Source organism: Canis lupus, chromosome 14 (assembly GCF_048164855.1).
Source record: "Canis lupus baileyi chromosome 14, mCanLup2.hap1, whole genome shotgun sequence".
NCBI classification, from domain to species: domain Eukaryota; kingdom Metazoa; phylum Chordata; class Mammalia; order Carnivora; family Canidae; genus Canis; species Canis lupus.
The window spans coordinates 4,048,255-4,056,886 of record NC_132851.1 but is presented as its reverse complement, the minus strand read 5'-3'; positions in this window follow the sequence as shown (position 1 = coordinate 4,056,886).

The following is an 8,632-nucleotide window of genomic DNA, read 5'->3' as shown; positions in this document are numbered from 1 at the left end:
GATGATGCCTCTAAATTGCCTCCACAATGTGAACCACAATCCTTTTATTTCAGGTTCATTGTTTTAAATGATTATTTGTGGTTAGTGCGGGGAGTTGGCTGGTAGGCAACAGATCTATTTCAAACACACTGCCATCTTTCTCTGCTTCAGTGTTTGGATAACACTTTTGAACATTTATTGCATTTTGTCTTTTTTTTATTTTAAAAAGTATTTTTAATAAATAAAATTTAAAAAATAAATTAATAAAATTCAATAAATAAAAAGTATTTTATTTAAAAAGTATAAAGTAAAAGTGTTACTAATAGGAATAATAAGCATTGGTCTTATAAACTTAATACAACCATAACTATGAGAATGGTTACAAATTTTCAGGTTCACCAAATGTGTTTTAGACTTCAATTGGTTAATTTTTATTTGGTAGTTATGGAAAAATACAAGATCAAGAATGTGAGTAAAATGCCAGAACCTCATTACCAAAGATTATATCTACGAAGTTATATATATAGGTATAAATATAAATTTTATGTCTCTCTATAGATAGAGACATAGATATAGTTATAGATATAGACACATAATTTAAATTTATACTCTGGAATAAAATTCTCTCTTCAAACATATAATTCTATTGTCTAGCTTTGACATATTTAATTTTAATTCACATTTCTACAAACTCATATGTAAAAAGGAGACTATTTACTTTCTTACATTCGAAGTTTTCCAATGTAGTGGTCTTATTTAAATAGCCTCACATTTCTTCCTAACACGTACCTTAAATCTTTTCAGTCTAAACAGAAATCTTTTTTTTTTATGTATATTTTTTTACTGGAGTTCGATTTGCCAACATATAGTATAACATCCAGTGCTCATCCCGTCAAGTGCCCCCCTCAGTGCCTGTCACCCAGTCACCCCATTCCCCCCACCCAACTCCCTTTCCAATACCCCTTGTTTGTTTTCCAGAGTTAGGAGTCTCTCATGTTTTGTCACCCTCTCTGATTTTTCCCACTCATTTTCCTCTCCTTTCTCTTATAATCCCTTTCACTATTTTTTATATTCCTCGTATTAGTGAAACCATATAATGATTGTCCTTGTCTGATTGACTTACTTCACTCAGCATAATACCCTCCAGTTCCATCCACATCGAAGCAAATGGTGGGTATTAGTCCTTTCTAATGGCTGAGTAATATCCCATTGTATATATAGACCACATCTTCTTTTTCCATTCATCTTTCGATGGACACCAAGACTCCTTCATATTTGTCTATTGAGGACATTGCTGCTATAAACATTGGGGGGCAGGTGTCTCGGCTTTTCACTGCATCTGTATCTTTGGGGTAAATGCAATTGCTGGGTTGTAGGGTAGCTCTATTTTTAACTCTTTGAGGAAATAACAAATGCTGGAGAGGATATGGAGAAAGGGGAACCCTCTTGCACTGTTGGTAGGAATGTGAACTGGTACAGCCAATCTAAACAGAAATCTAATGCTGTGTTGTTCTATGTTTATCTCTCACTTTCCTCTCTGTTCTGAACTGCAGCCCTCAGCCCTTCAGCACTTTCCCTCAGCTATCTCTGCTTACCTTTCTCCTAAAATGTTGCCTAAGTGTCTAGATCATTTTTGTTCCTCAAGTAATCCTGAATGTCTCTAAGCAAACAGATTAGGAATCAAGTCAATGCAGAGTAGTAAGGATTTGAAATAAAAATAACTCATGTGTTGGCAGGTGCCCCTCTTTTTCTTAGCATTTCATTACATGTGGGTTATTTCTTGCTCATACTCCGTAAACCATAAGAACTATTAAAATTCTTCTACTTGGCACAGTCCTGAGAAATCTGTGATAAGCACCAAATGTGATATTAACAAATACAATTTAGTGAATCATGAATACAGAGGACCTAAATTCCAATCTAATGTCTGCCTTTTGGATAATAATAAATGGAGCAATAGAGAGGAAAACAAATCTAAATCCACAAAAAGTCTGAATTAGATATTTTAAGAAGCTGCATCGTTATACTACTTTTGCATACCAAGAATGAATGATTTAAACAGCTAAGGAGGGTTTTCTAAGTTAGAAGCCCTGTTTGCCTACCTTAGTGATAATAACCCTTTGGGCAGTTAATAGGATCTATTTACATATAAATAGCAAATGCATGTATCTCCTTAAAAAAGATTTCTTCTTTTAAGTAGGCTAACATCCTAGCCACCAATACCACACAATCACAGTCTCATCTTGGAAACTGATCTGCTCCTTTAAATAGCATTGACAGTTATTGCAAGAATGGTTCCATTAGAGATTTACATTTTATTTTAGTTTCCATAATTAGGGTTATATCCCTGACAAAGTTAGAGAGAGTTAGAAAGGGATACACTAGTTTTACAATTAAAAGAGCATGTGTGATTTCAATTGGGAGGGACCCGTCTAACATTTTAGGCTGTGGCAACCTTCAATCCAACACTCTTAATTTAGCATGAATTATGAAGTGGTAGTTTTGTTATAATATAAAGTGTATGGGCTTTGGAATTTGAGAAACCAAAGGAGATTATACAGAGAAGTTTATATTAAGAATCTGCAGATTTGAAATAGTTAAGTGGTGCCCCTTCCCCCAAGTACTGTTAGGGATAAAGTAAAGGGAAGGCAAAATGCCATGCAAAATCCACAAGATTTAGAGTAAAAAGACTTTAGTGTTTATCTGGCGCATGGAACTTCTCTGACCCTGTTTTCCAGCTACAAAATGATACTACAGTACTAACCTCAGAACATTATTTTGAGTATTAAGTTCAATCACATGTAAAAAAATGTTTTGTAAACCATTCAATGCTCGATTAAAAATGGAAAAACATTTAATTTGCATTTTACTGCTTTTGAAATAGAACTGTTCCTGCCTTGGCCTGGGAGAAAAAATTCCTCTAACACTTGGCATCTTTTGAAAAGCTAATAATAAACTCTTCCACCAGTATTTGACTTGTAATTATTTTGTACATTTGTGAAGGGAAAGGAACATGATAAAAAAAAAAAGTAGTGATTTTAGACGAACTGTCAAAACATCCTTACACCAGTGACCACCTTTTGGTCAGGAAAGCATGCCCATGCAGATGCAATGTGGAGTGTAAAGCGGTTTTTCACTGAAACTCAGTAACAGCTCATAGCTATGTTAACAATGAAATATGCATTATATATAGTTTAACATGAACTAAGGTTTTCCAAAGATAGTTGAGTAGTAGGATTCTAGGAGATGATAAGAAAGAACTGAAGAGAACTGTCCTATTCCCCTCAAAATTTTTCTGATTTGTACATGAATGAAAATCAAGGTAATGACTATGGACTAATTCTAGATAGTGACAGGTAACACCGCCAACGATTTGTTATTGTTAGCAGGACTGAATCAGATGGTGTTGGCGATGAAGATGCAAGGTCATGAAGAGTCATTGCCAAAACAGGCAGCATGGCAACCCAAAGTCCTGAGCTAGGCAGTGTCAGGAGGGGAAAAAAAACTAAAATTCTACAGAAAAGCAGAATAGCTAGTTGGCAGAGAGGAAAATGGAAGATGTGAAACAAGGACAAAGAGAGAATAGGAAACCAAGCAGCTACTGGGAGAGAGGGAAAGTAAGAGACAGAATGGGAGAGAATCTGTCCAACCATGCATACTTTCTTCAGCTGGGTTCTGTATAATGTCTTAAAATAAATCTTCTTTCCTTTACTTGTGCTTGGCTCCAGTGTGTTTGGTTCCCCAGAACCAAAGGATATTTTAGTAAGACATTCACTGATTGGACTAGAGCCAAAAGTATAAAAGTAAACAAGAAAGACATCTGAACAAATTGCATTTCCAAAACATATACTAAAGCTCACGTGACACTAAAAGTCTTTCATTGCTTATTTAATTTTGTATAACAGCTTTATTGAGATGTAATTGACATACTGTAAAATTCACCCTTCTCTAATTGCCAGCTTACTTAAAAAAAATTTTTTTTCACTCCATCACACCTCCAGATCTAGTGTCCAAGTCTACAAGTAGCCTTAATAACAAAGACAGAATAGAATGGCTAGTACAAGCAAGCACGTTGTGGCAATAAAAAGTGACAGTTGACAGCCCAGCAGCATAGGAGAAACAGAAAAACTATAAATAGGAGAACAATAATTCCAAGGGGGAAAAAAGAGCAATCTGGGGCCATGTAGAGTGTTTTCCTTAGGCCCTTTTAGTTCCAAAGAACAGCTCAAGTTACAGCTAATATTAGGGGAAGGAGTTATAAGGAATGAAGAAAACAGGGATCTCAGCCCCACAGGGCCTCGTGGGAACCACGAAAGGCCAGATCACCAAGCCTCTGGAAAAACAGGCACTGTCACAGAGCCAAACCTCAGGAAGACTGGAACCAGGACATCATCAAGACTCCAAGGTTACCCCAGGACTTCAGCATCAGGAGCTCGCACATCATCACCTCAGTGATCAGTTATTTATGTGACTCAGCTGTCCCCTCGGGCTGCGGCTGGCCGTATCTAACTGACTTCCTCATCCTCTCTTTGGAATGTGCAAACGACCAGTTCTTGACCTATTTCAACCCACAGACTCAGTTTATTTGGCCAGCATGGTGCCTACACGTTGTTGAGAATTCCTTTGGGTGGGATGTGAACTTGGGAGTCGCTGGAACCTTACCCCTCCCCCTGACCTTCGCCACACCCTCTTCTCTCGCTCTGCTGGTGACACCTGCTCTGGTGACTCCCGCGCTGTCTTTTCTACCGCACAGTTTCAGCTTACCATCCTATCTGGTTCCTCATAACGTTTGCTCTTTCTCCCCCCATCGACTCTCTCTCATTCTCTCTCTCTATCCTTTTAGCTCTCTCTGCTAACTAGCAATTCCCAGTTCCAATTCCCAACAGGGGGGATGCCCAAGAGGCTCAGTGGTTGAGCAGCTACCTTTGGCTCAGGTCATGATCCCAGGGTCCTGGGATGGAGTCCTGCGCTGGGCTCACTGCAGGGAGCCTGCTTCTCCCTCTGCCTATGTCTCTGTGTTTCTCATGAATAAATAAATAAAATCTTAAAAAAAAAAAAAATACTCCTAAGGGAGAATCTGGACCACGTCACCTTTTTTTTTTTTTTTTAAGATTTTATTTATTTATTCATGAGAGACACACAGAGAGAGGCAGAGACACACAGGCAGAGGGAGAAGCAGGCCCCATGCAGGGAGCCCGATGTGGGACTCGATCCTGGGTCTCCAGGACCATGCCCTGGGCCGAAGACAGGTGCTAAACTGCTGAGCCACCCAGGGATCCCCATATGTCACCCATTTTTGGTTAGATTTTCCCCACTGGTCCATACTGTAGAATTCTGGCCAGCTTAGAGCATGGCTGCTTTAGGTCAGGTGTCCAACTCTAAGTCATCAGCTGTGGCTGAGGAGCTGCAAGGCCTTTGCAGAACAGAACACAGCCCTCTCTGGAGCTAATGCCTCAGCACGATCTGTAAGCAGTGTAACTAGTTACCTTTAGAAGGTACTGAGGGAAAAGGTGGCCATCGCAATTGTTCAGTGCAGTGGGTCGAAATGACCTGACTCTGTGAGCTTTAAAAAACCTGAGAGAAAAATTAAGCTCCATCTAGCCTCCCCCAAATAATTAAAGTCTATGATGCTAGCATGGAGTCTGTAAGAAAAGTTAAATTGTGCTCACTTTACTCTATTTAAGGAGCAATGATGTGTATTGTATACTTTGGAAGCATTTACAATGAAAATTAGAAGAGAAAAATAATGGAAGGTATTTAATACGTACTCAGATAATTGAGAAACTTTGAATATCAAAAAAAAAGCTCTCATTTTCCTTTGAAATAGAAATTAGTCTTAGAAAGCTGTTAGGAACAGAAGCCCTGAAAGTTTTCTAATCCCGACTCTGATACATATGAGCCAGAAAATTCTTTAGTAATTCAGTGCCTCAATTTCCTCATCTGTATGAGAATAATAATATCTGCCTCATAGGGTTGTCAGATTAATGAAATAATCCCCCCAAAAAAAACCCTTAGAACATGTAGTTGGTGCATAGAGAGTGCTAAAAAATGTTATCGTTGCTTTTGTTAGTATATAAATAAGCAGGCTGTGTACTAATACATTAATCAGATTTTTATAATAGTTGATAATGATTGAGATTTCCTCTTTGTACATATATATTCTCTTTTCTTTGATATTATATACTAGCTCTGTCACACAAATCATGTACTGCGTTTCCATATGAACCAAACTGCTTCCATCAGATTGCTGTACCATCTAACAATAGTGTTTTGTTTAGGGAGGGTCTGAGTTTATTTTAACCCTGGTCTATCCATTTGCTGCTTTTGGTGCCTGGACTGAAAGGCAACTGATACAAGGCAATCTTCAGAGCAGGTTCCAATGCAGACAGTTGTCAATTTGAAAGTAAACACCTTTGAAAAACAACAAAGGCTATAGCTGATGCCAGAGCATTTATCTAAAGACAGTCTCTTTGGAGTCTCTGGCCAGTTCTGGGATGACTTCCTGCCTGGAAACAAGACAGGAAAGTGCTGGAACGGGTGCATGCCAAAAGGGCTGGGGCCTGAAAGCAGTAGGGCTCAGTTAGTGAAACCATTAGAGTCAGCTAGGGAGCTTTAGAAAACACATCAGTGTTGTCCCGCCTTAGACCAATTAAATTCTAAACCTCTGAGCAGGGGGCAGGAGCAGGAAGAGAGCAAGCGGTTATATTTTTTAAAGCTCCCCAAATGCTTATAATATGTAGCTAGGGTTGACAACCCCATTCCAGGGCTTCCTCTAATTTGCTTCTGCCACTGGGCCGGGCCTCCTCGGAAGAAAGGCTTCCAGGAAAGAATAGGAGAAAGTGGAGGACATCGTCCATGAAACTGCTCCTCATAGCAGCCTCCTTGGGCATTGGCCAGGGCTTTTCCCCTGCTCAGCACTTTGCAGAAACCAAGTGGGAAGAAAAAAGAGGATTATGATTGGCGTTGCCTGCCCTTACAGCGCTCTCAAAACAGCTGGGGAGTCAATATTAGCCCATGAGGAATGACAGCAGAACTGTGCAACGTTATGCTGCAGCTGAGATGAAAAGGACATGCTCTGAGAGGTCCCCCAAGGTGGGCTAGGGGTCGACATGGAGGAGATGGCACTTCCTGAGGGTATGTAAGGCCTGGACACAACAGGAGCGTGAGGAAGGCAGTTATGAGAACAGTGCCCAGAAGGAGCAGAGTCCAGGAAAAGGCATGGGAGGGAGAGTGACACGACAATGCTAGGGTGCAGGATGTCTCTGGGGAGCAGCAGGAAGTCCACTTGGATAACTTAGAATAGAGCCAAATTATGGAGGGCTAATGTACTCATCTGAGTAATGTAAACATCATATAGTAGGGAGTAGGAAGATCTGTGGGGGTCTTGAGTAGTGATATTGCTTGCCAATAACCTAGTCTAGTGTTGGAGAAGACCAGAGGTAGCACGGCTGGGTAATACGGATTGTTACAACAATCCCAATGTGAAAGACAAATAAATAAATAAAGGCCTCTGTGGTCACTGTGGAAACATGAAGGAAACGAATAAATCCTAGAAATAGGTTTACATCCTTTTATGTGTGCTTATTTTGACTTTGATTTTTATTAGACTATACAATACGTGCATGTTATAAAATTTGAGAACAGAGAAGTAAAAAGGAGAACAATTTCATGCATAATCTCTCTAAACACAAGTAACCACTGCTTTGATATTTCTTCCCAGTTTTTCATGTATTTTAATGCAGTTGTTGTCTCATTGTCTAAGCAATGTCTAAGCATGTAATAGTGTGGGAATTTTCCCACTTCATTAATAGCTTTGAGCTTTAATTTTGTAGCTGTGTGGCCTTCACTGGTATGGGTACACACTGTGATTTACTTGTAGGACAACAACTTACGAATTGCTTTCTATTCTTCCTTGTGTTAAAATAGTGCTGGGTAGAAGTACATCTCAGGCATTAATCGTTGTCCATCTTGATGGTACATCTACCGAGTAAATTTCCAGATGAGCTATTTCTGAATAAAGAATTTTCAAAAATTTAAAGCTCTTTCTACTTACTGAGAATTTACTTTCCAAAAGTACTGAACTAATTTGCACTCCTGCCAACTGAGTATAGCAATGCTGGTTTCACTCTAATTATGTTTGCCAATTTGCTAAAGTAAAAAACAAAACAAATTTGGTTTTTTGTTGTTTTTTATGAGGATTTACTTTTTATGTGCTATCATTAGCCACTTGTACTTCCTCACTAATAAATGGTCTGCTCATTTTCCCCCATCACAGAATGTTAAGAAGAAACAGATTTTAAGACTTAGCAATATACAGAGGATGAAAAAGAGAAGATTAAAAGTTGTTAAAAGTTGTCATGTTCTTCGCAAAAATAAACATGACAAAGCAGAAAAAGAAACATATAAATGAAATGAAAGGTTAAATCTAGAAAAAAGTTGCAAGAATATGGAAGAAAAAGAGCTAGTTTCCATAAAATATAAGGTGCATATACCAATCAATAGGTCAAGAATCTAATAGAAAAATAGACAAAGAACATGAACAAATAGTTTCAGGAAAGGAAATACAAGTGAATACTAGCACAGATACTCAACCTCACAATAAAATATGTAAGTTAGAATGAAAATGAGATAGCATTTTCACTTAACAGATTTG